The 7,238-nt window shown below is 27.9% G+C and overlaps 1 protein-coding gene across 1 annotated transcript in view; it reads left to right on the top strand.

Moving 5' to 3' along the window:
• The first annotated feature begins 3,238 nt into the window (after positions 1 to 3,238).
• The window catches only part of LOC125857039 (Werner Syndrome-like exonuclease), a 153,237-nt gene continuing 149,237 nt past the window's right edge, over positions 3,239 to 7,238 (top strand). The window contains exon 1 of the mRNA XM_049536708.1: positions 3,239 to 3,246. The gene's annotated coding sequence lies outside the window, so the exon portion shown is untranslated. The remainder of the gene's footprint in view (positions 3,247 to 7,238) is intronic.

Here is a 7,238-nt window from a genome sequence, read left to right as displayed (position 1 = left end):
AAAACGGAGAAAGTAGAACGATAGTATAAGGAAATCTTTTAGCTATGAGATTAATATCTAAAAATCAGAGCAATGACTCATTACTACATGTTAAAATATATCAACAGTCACTATTTTTTTTAAAAAAATAATTAAATTATATTAAGTAGCTACTTTTATAAATATCTTGATATAATCAATGTGAAAAGGAGAAAAAATATAATATTTTCATATGATTTTTTTAGAAAGTTTCTCACTACTGGCTACTTCAATGTTCCTACCATGCATTTCTCTAGCAACTTGATTCAATGAAAAAAGAATGAAAAATCATGATATATAGTATAAATTTTTCATTGATTCGCGATTGAAAAAAATAGGCCTAATTCATTGGTGGCCTTCTAAAGTTGGTATCAATTTTCACTTAGACACTTTAACTAAGCTTTGTTCATTTTAGATACCCATGTCATGTCCCGTTATGTCCTTTTGATACTTTTTACTGACATGGCATAGTGATACACTCAATACCAGTGCGTGAAAGAATAATTTAATCATTTTTATTTTATTTAAAAAAAAAACAAACAAATTTCAACCCATTAGAAGGGCCACGATTAATGTTGCAAAGAAGAAGGGCAGCGAGAAATCTTGGAAAAGAGAGTTTGGTGGTAGAGGGGTGGAGAAGACGATGTGGGTGGGGAAGGGGTTGGGGTTAGGGTGGGCAGAGGTGGAGAAGACGCTGGGTGGGTGGGGCAGAGAAGATGACCTTGGGTGGGGAGGAGAAGATGACTTTGGTGGAGTTGGGTCTTTTTTTTGTGTGTAAAAAATTCCACATGTCATTTAGTCATTGGCTACTTCTTCTATCTACTAAAATATCATTATTTAAAAATTATTTTTAATATATATGTCACGTGTTTTTATTTAATTTGTCGCTTTGATATGTCATCAATGAGTGTTTTACACACCCTTTATATATTTGACTGATTGTTAAAAAAATATTAAAATGACACAATGCAATAGGACATAAAGTGTCTAAAATGAATAAAATTTAATTAAAATATCTAAATAAAAATTGATGTCAACTTTAGAAGGCTACCGATGAATTAGACCAAAAAATATAATATGGAATGTATAGATGTTTTAATGATCGTGATGTGAAGATTATAGAATAAGCTAAAAATTTGAATAATTTTTGTTTTAGAGTGTCAAATCTTGTTTTGGGAAGGTACAATCCCACAAGACAGTTGCAGAGAAGCTGCGTGTCGGAGTTGGTTACACATTTCCACTTTAATTATTAGTCAAACGTTTAAAAAGTGATTAAGAAATGTCACTAGTAATTTTAGCTACTCCCTCTCCCTCTATTCCTAATTACTTGTTTATTTTAATAAATCTAGAAAGAATAATTTTTTTTTACTTATTATACTCTCAATTAATTATTTTGAAAAAGATAGAATTTTTTAAAAATATTAAATTTTAATTCATCCATTTGATAATTAATATGGGTAAAATGGTAAATTTACTATGTCAATAATTATTTTCTTAATAAATGTATCAATTCAAAAATGGACAAGTAATTAGAAACAAATGGAATATCATTTTTATAGCACTAGCAGACAATTTTCTTCTATTATGTTCAATTTTAATACTATTCGTTATTTTCGTTGCTTCAAGTTCTCGTATTAAATCATATTAATTAGTATGTGTTTTTTTTATTATTATTGTTCTCTTCTCTATTATGTTTAATATGATTGCTTCATTATTGTATCTCCTTTCGCATAATTTTATTATATTTTATTTAAGTTAAGAATCTATCAGAAATATTTCTATTTTTACACTTCCAATGTTTCAAAATACCATTTCTTCTGACTCTTTTTCAAATTCGATAAATATTGATTGATCGTATATTTCATTATAGTTCTATGATTCAGAGTATCCTTTCCTATTTGATCCCTTTGAATTCCATAGATGGTGTTTTAGTTTTTTCATTTGTTTCAAAATAAGTGGTGTTTCACATTATGAAAAAAAGTATTAATGATGTTCTTACATTTTTCTCTTATTTAAAGAAGGAGTTTTACGTGAAAAAGAAATTACTAAAGAATGAGTTACATATTTTTCATGAATAAGTTAATACAAGTATATTTTACTTTTTAAGAATGAATAGTTTCTTAAGAGATATATTCAAACTAAAAATATTACTTATTTTGAAATGACAGAAGTATTATTTTTTACGGATTCCACTTATATTACATAATATAATTGTTGTTAGTTAATTTGCTTTTGGTAAATATTCCTTGCATTTTCCTTTTCATTCACATAATTATCAAGAGGAGTTTCGAAATTCTGAGTCAAATAAATTATTTAGTAGGTAAGACGTAGAAATACGAGCGGACTTTTTGTGTATGAAAGAATAAAATATTGATAATCTTATTAAACAATACTTAAAAATTAAAATACTTCATAAAGTTTCTTCCTATAAATTAAAAACTATCAAATGAACTTATTTAAATCAAATAGGATAGAGAAGTAAATTTCTCTAAGAAAACTAGTACTACTTTACTAAACAAAAATGGGCATCTTAACTTTCAAGTAATTTTTTATTTATTTATATATATGTCATGACAAGCTTGTCTTTCTATATTGCTTATACTTAATTTAAACTATTAGCAATACTTGATTTGTCTTTAAATTATGAGAAAAGACATAAAGTGACACCTGAAGTTGTTCCGAATTTTTAAAAAGACATCTTAATTAATTTATTTTTCTAAGAAAAATCAAAATTTTGACAAAATGTTGAAGGTATCATCAATTAATTTATCTCATTTTCATATAACTTCAAAAATAGAAATGATAATTTTGAAAGAATCAGAATTCTCCGAAAATTGAAAAGGTTTAATTGAAATTTGGATAAAAAAAAACTAAATAATACCTACTAATCATCTTGAAATCTAATAGGTTTATCAAATTGTTTGAAATGTAATAAAATATTTAGATATAAAATTTTAAAATTGAAGAGAGTTAAACTATTACCCTTCGGGGTGGCCCAGTAGTTTGAACTTGGGACTTCCATGTTGGAGGTCTCAAGTTCGAAACCCCTTGCTAGAGAAAGCAAGGGGTTTGCCTTCTGGGTCGAGCTCGTCGCACCGGGCTTGCCTAGTGCAGGTTACCTCTCCTTTGTGGTTTGCAAACTATTGCATAGGAGCGGGGGTTTTACCCTGTGCGCACCCAAAGGATAGCGGTTGCGGGTTTCCCTTGTCATAAAAAAAAAGAAGAAGAGTTAAACTAATAGTAGAAAAAAGGGAGGTGAAGTTGTGGTAAAAAGTGACATTGAAAGTGAGAAGATACAATTAAGATGACAATGAATATTTGAAGAAGAAGGAAGAAAGAAAAAGAAAAAAAATAATAAGGAGAAAAATTTAAAATAATAAGAAAAACAAGAAAATATATTTTATAGCAAAATACTTGTAAAAATAAAATTATATTCGTTTTTTTAGTTTGTTCACGCTCTTTAAGAGAGTAGATACACTCTTCATGCCAGATGGACAAAAAACTATGTAATAATATCAGTTCAAGATTGTTTAGGGGGGTAATAGAACGCTTGCATAGTTTAGGTATCTTTTTGAAAATTCGAAACAACTTCATGTGTCACTTTATGTCTTTTCTCTTAAATTATTAAAGCCACAAGTCTTATGTCGGCTTGGATGAATATATATATATATATTCACTATATAAAGTTTATCGTAGTTAAGCATTCAAAGGTGTGATCTAGTGATCAATGAAATAATCATAAAGAAGCATGAGATTTCACGTTCAAACTTCTAGGTAATTTCTTATCATCTTCTTAATTTTGATGGACAAAGTTACTTATACAGATTGATAAGCAGAGGTGTAGCTTTGTTATAGTTTGGACACCCTTAGTCGGAAAAAATAATACCATATATATAAGTAAAGTGATTATATAACATACTCTGGACACATTGACACAATAAGATGTTGTAGCACAGTAATTTCAGATGTCTTGAAGGAACCAATGTTTGGGGTGTCCACGTATTTGAATCTCACTAACAAACTTTTTAAAATATTTTTGGACATTCTTTGTGAAATTCTTGGCTTTGCACCTTTGTTGTTAAGCACAAACTAATTAGAACACTATTGATTACTCCCTACATTTCATATCAATTAAATTGTTGAGACATTTTTCATTTTTCAAATTAACTTAATTGTTCAATTTTCAAGATTATTTTTAGAATGTTCTTCCAATTTTACCCTTCATTAGTTAGTATTGGAATTAGGGTTGCGTATCGGTCGGTTCGGTTCGGTTTTGAAGTTGATCGGTTTGACTTATTGGTTATCGGTTTGTAGAGCTTGTCGGGTTTTACCATGTGCACACCTAAAGGGTAGCGGCTGCGGGTTTTTGTTGTCATAAAAAAAAAAAGAAGAGTTAAACTAATAGTAGAAAAAAAGGGAGGTGGAGTTGTGGTAAAAAGTGACATTGAAAGTGAGAAACTACAATGAAGATGACAATGAATATTTGAAGAAGAAGGAAGAAAGAAAAAGAAAAAAATAATAAGGAGAAAAAGTTAAAATAATAAGAAAAACAAGAAAATATATTTTATAGCAAAATACTTGTAAAAATAAAATTATATTCATTTCTTTAGTTTGTTCACACTGTTTAAGAGAGTGCATATACTCTTCATGCTAGATGGACAAAAAACGATGTAATAATATCAGTTCAAGATTGTTTAGGGGGGTAATAGAACGCTTGCATAGTTTAGGTATCTTTTTGAAAATTTGAAACAACTTCATGTGTCACTTTATGTCTTCTCTCTTAAATTATTAAAGCCACAAGTCACAACTATATATATATATATATATATATTCATTCACTATATAAAGTTTATCATAGTTAAGCATTCAAAGGTGTGATCTAGTGATCAATGAAATAATCATAAAGAAGCATGAGATTTCACGTTCAAACTTCTAGGTAATTTCTTATCATCTTCTTAATTTTGATGGACAAAGTTACTTATATGGATTGATAAGCAGGGGTGTAGCTTTGTTATAGTCTGGACACCCTTAGTCGGAAAAAATAATACCATATATATAAGTAAAGTGATTATATAACATATTCTGGACACATTGACACAATAAGGTGTTGTAGCACAGTAATTTCATATGCCTTGAAGGAACCAATGTTTGGGGTGTCCACGTATTTGAATCTCACTAACAACTTTTTAAAATATTTTTGGACATTTTTTGTGAAATTCTTGGCTTTGCGCCTTTGTTGTTAAGCACAAACTGATTAGAACACTATTGATTACTCCCTCCATTTCATATCAATTAAATTGTTGAGACATTTTTCATTTTTCAAATTAACTTAATTGTTCAATTTTCAAGATTATTTTTAGAATGCTCTTCCAATTTTACCCTTCATTAGTTAGTATTAGAATTAGGGTTGCGTATCGGTCGATTCGGTTCGGTTTTGAAGTTGATCGGTTTGACTTATTGGTTATCGGTTTGTAGAGATGCTAAATCGTTACAAAACCATTAAAATATTGGCTTATCGGTTATTGATTGTTATCGGTTTAACATTAAGATTTGACACCCACAAAAAAAAAGAAAATCACGAAACAGGGGTGACAAACCAAATGAACCATGCACATGAGTTTACAAGTTACATCTTGCTCAAAAGCAAACACTTTTACATTGTAGAATAACCAAGTGTTTGAGACAACCAAAAAAAAAATTAGGAAACCAAACTCTAAGTCAAGAACTTTATATACAAATTGGTATAAATATAATTTATTTAATTTACTATCGGGTTATCGATTAACCCGTTAAAAAAAACCTCAAACCGTTAAGAACTGATAACCGATAACAAAAAAAATCAAAACCGTTATCAAAACCACTAAACCAATAACCCATTACTGATAAACTAAAAAAAAAAATATCAGTTCGGGTTATCGGTTTCGATTCGGTTTTGAATAGCCGTAATTAGAATTAGTTATTAATTAATGTTTAGTTATTTTAATCATAAATTTGACAATAATTAATAAGGGTAAAAATGGAAAATTATGCCTAATTTATGTTTTAATCTTCTTTTCTTAAAGAGTGTAAAACACTCCAACAATTCAATTAAATTAAAATGAAAGGAATATTAATTTTTTTTTAAAAAAAAATCAATAAGCGCGCAAACTAACTCAAACACCATTGATTATAAAAAAAAAAAAAAACAAATAAATAGATTTCGTCGTAACTGGTGATGGAAAACTTAATGAGTTGCTTAAATATTGAGCCACAGAATCCCACAAATTAATTAAAGAAATTGAGCTGCTATTTCTTCAAGACAGAAAAAAAAATTAAACCATGCACGTTCCAATCTAATAACACGTCTAGAGCACTTGCTAGACGCACTTGCATTATTGCAAATAAAATAGCAGAAAATTTTGCACCACTGAATTATTTGTATTTTACAGAATTCAAATTTGACATTTAATTATTTTTTTAGAGATTTTGTTTTTTTCTAAAAATTTCATGACCCGTCCAGGAACATAATACAGTAAGGTGAAATTGACATTAGATTTTATATAAAAATTCCTAACAAAGTTTATTCAAGTTGTTTTTACTGAAAATTAAATTCACAAGTTATATTAGCACTAAAGGCGAAAGAAAGAAATTACATGTGAAATATATAAGATAATAAAAGTGAATTCATTAATATTTTAAATTTGAATATATTAATATTTTTTAGATTAAAAACAAAATAAAATTATTTAATTTTGATGGAATAACCGGAGAGACTCTTACACTTGATTTTGTTTATCACTTAAGACCCTTTTACTTATGAATTCGTCAAATAAATATTTAAAATTATTAAAACACATTATTTTAAAGGAATAATACATAAATGTGTTATTTAACTTAACTTTAGATTACATTTATGTTTATTCAATTTGTGTGTGTACAAGTAGACACTTAAACTTATATAAATTTGAAAAAAATAGACTCATTCATCCTACGAGACAATTTTGTGTCCTCTGTGATGTTCGACATATATTATGTCACATAGAATATTTGTGTCTACTTAATCAATTTTATTCAAATTTAAATGTCTATTTAATTTTGCTCATCCAAAATTAAAGGCATAGGTGTCGCTAAATTCAAGTAAAATAACATATTTATGTATTATAACTATTTTAAACCCAATTGATTTTCAATGGTTTTGCTATTTTATTATTATTATTATTATTACTATTGTTCTAGGGTCT

Source organism: Solanum stenotomum, chromosome 2 (assembly GCF_019186545.1).
Source record: "Solanum stenotomum isolate F172 chromosome 2, ASM1918654v1, whole genome shotgun sequence".
Classification (NCBI taxonomy): domain Eukaryota; kingdom Viridiplantae; phylum Streptophyta; class Magnoliopsida; order Solanales; family Solanaceae; genus Solanum; species Solanum stenotomum.
The sequence above is the reverse complement of the archived record's forward strand: the minus strand, read 5'-3'. Positions and strand labels throughout refer to the sequence as shown.